Source organism: Oryctolagus cuniculus, chromosome 13 (assembly GCF_051225735.1).
Source record: "Oryctolagus cuniculus isolate XC-2025 breed Fujian yellow rabbit chromosome 13, ASM5122573v1, whole genome shotgun sequence".
Lineage (NCBI taxonomy): Eukaryota > Metazoa > Chordata > Mammalia > Lagomorpha > Leporidae > Oryctolagus > Oryctolagus cuniculus.
Window position 1 is genome coordinate 95,427,934 of NC_142879.1, and position 10,098 is coordinate 95,438,031.

The window sequence follows — 10,098 nt, forward strand, 5'->3', positions numbered from 1 at the left end:
CATAGAAATTGTTCTCTGCTATACTTTGCTACAGAAATGAAAATATATGCTCATAAAACAAAACTTTACACTAATATTAAGAGAAGCTGTATGTATAATAATCAAAAAGGGGGAACACAAATTTCTGTCAAAGAATGAAGTGTTAAATCAATTGTGAAACAACTTAAGTAGCTCTCAAGGGAATTATGGTGAGTTAAGAAAGTCAATGTCCAAATCTTACATAACATGTGAATCTATATATCATATATATCAATAGAAATCAATATCAGAAATGGAAAATATAGTGGTTGCTACACCGGTTAATGCTTAGTAGTGGGGTAGAAAGGATGTGACCATAAAAAGGGATCTAAATATTGATTGTGCACATGGCTATACAATGTACTCTTGGGATAGAATTACAAAAACCTTTACCTAGACAACACACACACACACACACACACACAAAACCTATGTAATATGAATGACTTGTATGTATTTTACTAATGTTCAAGGTTTTTTTATTTTGATGTTGTGCTGTAGTTATGCAAGATATTATCATTGGCCAATGAAGGAAACTAAGTGAGCAATACATGGAACTTCCCTGTACATCTTTTGCACCTCCTATAAATCCATAAAGATTTCAAAATAATAACTAAAAAAACTCCATACATAAATATGTACAAATAAATTTGCATGTACATATCATCAACCTATTCAACTTACTTGGCCCAGCAATTCCAAATTTAAAAATTTAATGGAATTACTATAGTATACATGTTTTCATAGTAGATATTTATCTAGGATTTATAGTAGGGCTTATAGCAGGTATTAGGAAAAAACTATATAACTATCAATAAAAGGAATCACTAACACATTATAGGAATTATAAGTAACTTTTCTTATATATAACTATTATAATATTATATTATTTATAATATTTATTATTATATTATATTATTTATCATAATATGATATTATACATAATATATATTATTTATTACCACATACAATGCTATACAAACTTACATAAAACAATTATTTTGTCAAACTTGCTTCAGTGATCATCACTAAAGCTAGACAATCAGCAATAGTCCCTGTTTCCTTAAAGCTGATGTATTAATAATAGATCCATGCCAATAGCACACTTTGAAAACCAAAAGGTAGGTGCGGGCACTATGGCGTAGCCTACAGTGCCAGCATCCCATATGGGTGCTGGCTCAAGTCCAGGCTGCTCCACTTCCAATCCAGCTCTCTGCTATGGCCTGGGAAAGCAGTGGAAATGGCCCAAGTCCTAGGGCCCCTGCACCCATGCGGGAAGACTTGGAGGAAGCTCCTGGCTCCTGGGTTTGGATCCTCACAGCTCTCGTCGTTGTGGCCAATTAGGGAGTGAACCAGCGGATGGAAGACCTCTCTCTCTGCTTCTCCTCTTTCTGTGTAACTCTGACTTTCAAATAAATAAAACAAATATAAAAAAAAAAAACTAAAAGGTAGTCAATTCCTAAATACTCCTGTTTTTGGAAATCTATCAGTTACTGGAATTCACACTGCCAAAATTCCCATGTAAGTTCGGCCCTCTGCTTTCACAGGGAGATTAAGCCTCCTATCACTTATCCAGGGTAAATGCAGCTTGTTTCAGACATTGAATATGTCCTTCTGTTTTATTAAGCAATTGGTCATCATCAACTGATGAACAAGGAAACATTTGTGAAGAGTGAAGAAGGAGTGAAATTACATGTGTGCACCTTGTAGAGATCTTTACTTAGTATGGAGTTGGTCTGTGTATAAAGTTAATTGACAAGGAATCTTAATGGAGAATGGGACTGGGAATGGGTGAGGAAGGAACAAGTGGGGGAGAATCTCTATATTCCTAAAGTTGTATTTATGAAATTTGTAGTCATTAAATAAAAGGTTTTAAAAAACAGAGATTTTCAGAAATCATTTATAAAAATGCGGGTCCATCTTATTCTCTCTGGAAAATGTAAGGGACAAAAAAGTGATATTGTTGAAGATCTGTAGGAAGCTGCTGCTAATGGTATCACCCTAGTTATTAAAGGAAGACAAATCACAGCTTCTAGGACATTATGAAGTGACAACAATACTGACGCTAAGAGTCCTCAACATACACTAGTGCTTCGTGGACAGTGAAACCAACACTTTCAAATCATTGCAAGTTCTATCCAGTGCAAGCCATATGGAACCACTGAGATATCATTCATGTCTTCAGCTAAACCAATAGAGCCCCAGTGGGCTTACCCGTAATGTCTGGTTTTCTATACACATAGGAATAAGAGAAAATCCCTGGGAAGGGATACTTCCTACTTAAATAAATTCAAGTTCCCCTTTCACTCTACTCTGCCCTTGTTCCCACAAGTACATAAAACAATGAAGACTGTAATAGCCACAGCACAGATATCTCTCTTTCACAGATTAGTTTCTCATTAGATACATATGCTATAGTGAAGCAGTTGACTAAAGTTTTATTTTCTGTGACTGTCCAGATGCTAAGAATGTGATCAAAATGAATGTGATTTGAAGGACCATTACTATTTATCAAGCAACCACAATAGGAGGTATCCGTATACACTTTATTTATTTATTTATTTTTTGACAGGCAGAGTGGACAGTGAGAGAGAGAGAGACAGAGAGAAAGGTCTTCCTTTGCTGTTGGTTCACCCCTCAATGGCCGCTGCAGCCAGCGCGCTGTGCCAATCCGAAGACAGGAGCCAGGTGCTTCTCCTGGTCTCCCGTGGGGTGCAGGGCCCAAGCACTTGGGCCATCCTCCACTGCACTCCCGGGCCACAGCAGAGAGCTGGCCTGGAAGAGGAGAAACCAGGACAGAATCTGGCAGCCCAGCAGGGACTAGAACCCAGGGTGCCGGTGCCACAGGCAGAGGATTAGCCTATTGAGCCACGGTGCTGGCCCATACACACCAGGTCTCCATAATACAGTTCAACTTCATGTATTTGTTAATATTCATTTCCCTCTGTGTTTTCTCCATTCTAATAGGTCGATGACAAGTGCCATGTGAAATGGTAATTTATATCTATAACATATACGTGTAATGTGATGTTACTAAGCAGATCTAAGCTTTGTTATCAACTATGACCAGTTGCCAGAAAACGCTGCTTTAAAAGTCAAAGCCACATGCTCAGATTCAGGCCCTGTAAAAATGGGATGCAAACACAACCAACTGTCAGCCTTTTGGAATGCATTGCTTTTCTTTCTTGTGTATCCCTTAGGAAGACCTTGCTCATATAAATAGGAGACTCAGGTTGAAGAAGCTCTTCTGCCCTCCATCCCCTGTGATTCTTGGAGCATGTGGATAAGCCATGCCATCTGCGTGGAGACAAAACTGGATAATGAGTTTGCGGCTGCCAAATATTACCAGGTAAGATTCATTTAGAAGCTCCCTGTGAATTCAGATTTCCAAGATTTTTATATGAACAGCCTAGAGGCTATGTTCCTTTCCCTTCCCTTCTGCATCTCTTTGTTTCTTATAATTGGCCAAGCAAGCCTCAGTATGAGCTATTTAACATGGCAGCCATTCCAACTCCGAGAGAGACATTTTAAATGCACTTGCTAAATTAATGCTCAATATTTTTTCACTCTGCCTGTTACTGATGTCCTGAGAATATCATGAACGTGTTTAATAACCCATCTTTGCGACATGGCTCTTTTTGAATTATGGAAAGAATGACAATAATGGCCAGGTTATTGTTAAACATGATAAATTGTTATAAAATATAATTTCCCCTTAAAACATTTTAAACAGTACTCTAACTGATAAGACACAATGGAGAGAAAGAAGAAAAGAGAGGTTGCTAAGGAAACAGTAGGTATTTAAATGAGCAACAGAGTGAATAGGCAGGTAAAATGCACCAAAACTGGGTGTATAATTAAGTTCTCCCACCAATTCAAAACTGCTAGTACTGTGTGCTACAAAATGACAGGACTTATTTTCTGATCAGCCTCAGTCCTAGATGAATCTTTCAAATGAGATCAGACATAACTTGTCCCCCCTTAGCTAAACTCCAAATTCCCAACTGTAACTTTGGGGGGCCATTTGACCTTGTTTCTGCCTACAGGCCTAAAATGGATATACCTTAAAGCCTAGAAGAAAAAAATAAACATTTCCCTCCAATGTTGAGCCTAAGTTCCTAAAAACCTGCTTATTTGTCTGAAAATGAAAATATCAGAAGCTCAATAAGGTGCATGTTCAAATAATAAGGGAGAACTTAAATGAGATGCTTACCTAAGAACTGACTGGCTGAATTCAGGACACTGATGCTTCCCTTTCTCATGATTTTTGTTTCTTTTGTGTTAAAAATAACAAAGCAAAAATTGGTTTTAGTTTGATAAAGGGTCTGTGTCCCTATGGTGATTGATGGCCAATGGAAAAGCGAGGTTGATGAATTGAAAGAGAAATTACAGTAGAAAAAAGATAAATCAAGAGAGGGAGAGGGGGAATGAAATAGTAACAATAATAAGAAGAAGCAGAGGAAGATAAAGAGAACATGTGAGGCTGGCAGTGCAAGGGAGGGAGACCAGCAAATGTAGAAGATCAATAGCTGGAAAGAGAAGCGAAGCCTTCGGATGGATGAGCTGCAGAAGGTGCAGGGAAGAGGAATGCTACGATTCAAATTCTCCTCTGTCCAAGGAACCTTAGATGTTAATCCTTGAAAACTCACCGCAATAAAAAAATGGGTTAAAAAGAGTCGTTATACAAATACACAGCAGAACGAAAAGAAAATCCCATATTCAGATTATAATGTTTCTTGGCTAAAAAGTGTAGAAACTTCTGGAGCAGAGACATGAGTCTGGGTCTGTTTGAACCAGGGCCTAGTCCTCCTCTACTAGCCACTGTCCTGACTCTTTGGGGTCCAGAAAAGGTTTGAGACCCATATTCTGTTCCTTGTCAAGTCCGCACCATTAAGTCTCACTCTCTGGTACTTCCCACGTACAATGAAGACATTGCAAGCTCCATCCAGTTTCAGCCTACGAGACAACTAAGGCAGCAAGTGACACCCATTTCATTGCATATTGAAATAGGAATAAATACAAACTTCGTAGACTGTCCAAATCCCAAACTCTGCTTATAAAAGGGAGGCTGGAGTGCTTTGTTTTCTTAGTTAAAAAAGATAGTTTTGAGAATGTGAACATAATGCATTTCCAAATTTATTCCTAGACCTATTAGAACAATAGGACACAAGGTTTTAGAATTGCCTCTAATCATCTGTGTTGGCAGAAGCTGGAGAAACATAATGATACAGGACAGCAATCATCTGCCTTTCCAGAAATGTGGATAGAATCTGGGAGAAGGCTTTATTGAGCAGAATACAAGTCTGTGATAATTTAGAGGCAGCAATTCTCATGGCATGTAACGCTTTAATCCTGAAACTTTATGATTGATCTGGAAGAAGCTCATTCAGCATTAGAAAAAGCACCATCCAGGAGTATCTGCTCTCAGAAGCCATTCTATTGTGAATGACAACTAGTTTTTAAAGTGGAACAATTTTCCTGATCCTGAATTATTATCTAATAGCTGTAAATGTGTTTAATAAATTTTACGACCAAGGCTACCTGGGCATGAAAGGCAAACAGTTGCAGGGAACGATTGGAAGATCTCTCCAGTTATAAAATCATCTTCTCTAACTCCCTGCTTTAAGAGATTTGTTTAAATCAAGTCTTAAGATTTCCACTGAAATATAAGCTCCTTACTGGGCATCCAGCTTTTCTGTGTGGGCAGCTCACCACTGTACCCCAAGCATGGGGGAGAGTGCTCTCAGCGCCTAGGAGCTGTCCATTTATTATTTACTGACCAAATTGTTTTCTGTTTCTGGAAGCTCCTAGTTCAATGATCAATCTGCCACTTAGAAGGCACACTTTATTGAGCATTATAACTTAGCATCTCAGCACCTCCAAGATTAAAGGGAATGTACTTGAGAAGGAAGGCGGCTGCAGGAACTGAAGTGTCCGTGTTTGTTCCTGAGAAGGGCAAACGGAGAAGTGCACACTTTTTACCGTTTCTTACTCTCTCACATCCTTTAGAGCTGTTATGACTATAATAGTCAATCCAACTGCAGTTCAAAAGTCATATTGAAATACTGTTATCCACCTCACATTGCTTCACGAAGTTATTTAGTTAAAACATGTACAAATAATACTCAATATCCTTTTGTGACTCTGAATTTACTGCATTATTTTCTGAATTGACTACAGAGAATGGAGGCCATCCATGGTCTTCTTACCCACACCTAAAAAATCTCTAGGCGTCACACCACCAGAATGAGTTTTTGTTTTAAATGATTTATTTATATATTTGATAGAGTGACAGTAGAGAGAGGAAGAGACACAGCATCTTCCATTTCTCCCACGTAGGTTCTGGGACCCAAAAACTTGGGCTGTCTTGCATTGATTTCCCAGGCCATAATCAGTGTGCTGGATTGGAAGAGGAGAAGCCGGGGCATGAACAGGTACCCATATGGGATGCAGACACCACAGGCAGAGCCTTAATCTGCTATGCCAACAGCTCCGGCCCCAGAATGAGTTTTTTTTTTTATATACTTATTTATTTATTTGAAAGGCAGAGTTAAAGAGAGGCACAGGCAAAAAAAAAAAAAAAAAAAAAGAGAGAGAGAGAGAGAGAGGTCTTCCATCTGCTGGTTCGCTCACGAGATGGCCGCAAGGCTGGAGCTGCACCAATGCAAAGCCAGGAACCAGACCATCTTCTACTGATCCCAAGCCATAGCTGAGCGCTGGATCAGAAGTGGAGCAGCCGGACCTGAACCAGTGCCTTTGTGGGATACTGGCACTGCAGGAGGTGGTTTTACCTGCTAAGCCACAGCACTGGCCCCCAGAATGAGTGTTTCATGTGATCATGACAATGATAAATTCATCTGCTTCTGCATGATGACTGAGACCTTTACCTAAACAGTTTTCATGGTTTTTTTCAGAGTACTATCTGTGAGTTATAGTGAACTGAGTTCCTGGATAGAAAGATCTTTGGAAAGAGATTTAATATCTCCCTCACTTCTCTATAGTATCCACAAACAAAACTGCTATGAGAAAATTAAAAAGTTGGCCGGCGCCGTGGCTCACTAGGCTAATCCTCCGCCTTGCGGTGCCAGCACACCGGGTTCTAGTCCCGGTTGGGGCACCAGATTCTGTCCCGGTTGCCCCTCTTCCAGGCCAGCTCTCTGCTGTGTCCAGGGAGTGCAGTGGAGGATGGCCCAAGTGCTTGGGCCCTGCACCCCATGGGAGACCAGGATAAGTACCTGGCTCCTGCCATCGGATCAGCGCGGTGCGCTGGCCATGGCGGCCATTGGAGGGTGAACCAATGGCAAAAGGAAGACCTTTCTCTCTGTCTCTCTCTCACTGTCTACTCTGCCTGTCAAAAAAAAAAAAAAATTAAAAAGCAAAGAATCAAAGACAAAATACACTCATGTTGGATGCATGAACAACTAGGAAATTCAACATTCAGTTTTATAGATGACAAGATAGTTGCAAATCATTTAGACCCAAGAAGTGGATTTCCCAAGACAGGCAAATCATGGAGCATGAGGTTGAGACAAAATTGGAACTGCATTGTTGAAAAGCACCAAAAGGCTGTTTCCGGAAGCCGGCTGCCGCCCTAGCTGTGTAGCCAGTACTGGTGACTGGAGACTTGGAAACGCGCCCTCTTGCGGTTCCTGGCTTTTGGGCTTCACCTGGAGCGCCGAGCAAAGAAAATGGCTCTGCTGTGCTACAACCGGGGCTGTGGCCAGCGCTTCGATCCTGGATCCTGAGAATAACTCTGATGATGACTGCAAATACCAGCCAGGTGTTCTAGTCTTTCATGATGCATTAAAGGGTTGGTCTTGCTGTAAGAGAAGAACAACTGATTTTTCTGATTTCTTAAGCATTGTAGGCTGTACAAAAGGTAGGCATAATAATGAGAAGCTGCCTGAACCAGTCAAGCCTGAACTGAAGACCATAGAAAAGAAAGAACTAGATCTTCTGTATATAAAGAGAATCGAAAATGAATCTTGATGTGAATGGAAGGGGAGAGGGAGTGGGAAAGGGGAGGGTTGCGGGTGGGAGGGACGTTATGGGGGGTAAGCCATTGTAATCCATAAGCTGTACTTTGGAAATTTATATTCATTAAATAAAAGTTTAAAAAAAAGAAAAAAAAAAGAAAGAACTATCTGAATTGAAACCCAAATTTCAGGAGCACGTCATTCAAGCCCCTAAACCAGTAGAAACAATAAAAAGGACAAGTCCAGATGAACCAATGACAAATTTGGAATTAAAAATACCTGCCTCCCTAAAACAAGCACTTGATAAACTTAAACTATCATCAGGGATTGAAGAGAGAAGAAAGAAGAAGACAATGATGAAATTAAGATTGGAACCTCATGTGAAAATGGAGGGCGTTCAAAGACATACCAGGGTCAAGAGAGTCTAGAAGAAGTCTGTGTATCTCATTCTGGAGTACCTATTTTTCATGAAGGGATGAAATATTGGAGCTGTTGCAGAAGAAAAACCTCTGACTTTAATACATTCTTAGCCCAGGAGGGCTGTACGACAGGAAAACACTTGTGGGCTAAAAAGGATGATGGTAAAAAAGTTGTTCCATGTAGACACGACTGGCATCAGACTGGAGGTGAAGTCACCATTTCAGTATATGCTAAAAATTCACTTCCAGAACTTAGTCGAGTAGAAGTAAATAGCACATTGTTAAATGTTCACATTGTATTTGAAAGAGAAAAGGAATTTCATCAAAATGTGGAATTATGGGGTGTGATTGATGTAAAACAAAGTTATGTAACTATGGATGCAACAAAGATTGAAATCACCATGAGAAAAACTGAACCTATGCAGTGGATGAGCCTTGAACTGCCTATGACCAAAAAGCCTGAAAAGCAGAAAGATATTTCAGAGTGAATGAGGGGATGGGGACAAACCTATTGCCTGTTTCAGAATTCTTACTGTGGTGAGGTGGTGGCTTGCTGCTGTAATCTGTTGTTATTGTATCTTGGCATTTCAGGGTCAGCGTTAGGTTCTTAAAAGCCAAAGTCAGTCTGTCTTTTTGTGCCTCCCATCTTCCTTTCCAGTTACATAAGACTGATTATTCATTTCTCATACTGACAGAACTGTAGTTGGGTCCTATACTTGAAGCTAGAGTATAGATCATAAACATATTTGCAGTATTTCTTTGTGTAATATTTCATTAAGCTGAGAAGTATAATGAACTTTGCTCACTTCTGTTGTCCCATAATTAGTAAAGCAAGACAAAATGTCAAAATTTTAATTCATTTTTTCCATAGATTTCTGTTCCTATAATACTTGAATATCTTTACAGAAGAGATAAGGCTGGCATTGTTTTTCCTTGTGATAGTTACTTTTTCTAAGAGGATTAATCCTGAGGAAGTGCAGTAATTAAAGGGAAATATAAGCATTGATTGACAAATTGGAACTTGTTTACAGTTAATAGAACTGAAAAATTACATCAGTACATATATTACTTGTTAAGAGTATGGGAAATATAATTAAGATTATAGAGTTATCAATTTCACAAAAATTCTCTTATTTTATGATAAAATAATGTTAAAAATGTTTTTCCTGATTATTCAAAAGGGTTTTGTACAGTGTTATCACTAAATTTACTTGATTTATAGCCTATACTCTCTCTTAAAACCTCTAATTATATGGAAGAAGAAATTAAATATTTGGTCTCCCTGATGGAAAACTATATCTGTAAAACTGTGGACTCAAAAGGTTGTGGAAATACATTAGGGAATCAAAAAACTAAATATATAAACATTGCTTTATGATAACTAATACATATTAAATAAAAGAAATAGCTCAAAAAAAAAAAAAAAAAAAGAAAAAAAGAAAAGCACCAAAAGGCATAGTTTAGACCATAGACTTTGGCATGAGCACAGCCAACTCCTCCACGCACAACCTTGGATTCATGATGGTATCTTAGAGTTTCTGTTACTGTATGTAAAATAAAAAAATAACCCGTGGAATATAATTGATATATTTGAAGTATATAAGACAATCAAAGCAGTCATATAATAAATGGGTAATATTATTTAAAATCAGAAAGCTATAGACTGGTGACCACATTCCAGTATG

General features: G+C 38.8%; 1 pseudogene; it reads left to right on the forward strand.

The window, feature by feature from the left end:
- The first annotated feature begins 7,588 nt into the window (after positions 1-7,588).
- On the forward strand, positions 7,589-8,901 carry LOC100342489 (cysteine and histidine-rich domain-containing protein 1-like; annotated as a pseudogene).
- Positions 8,902-10,098: the final 1,197 nt, after the last annotated feature.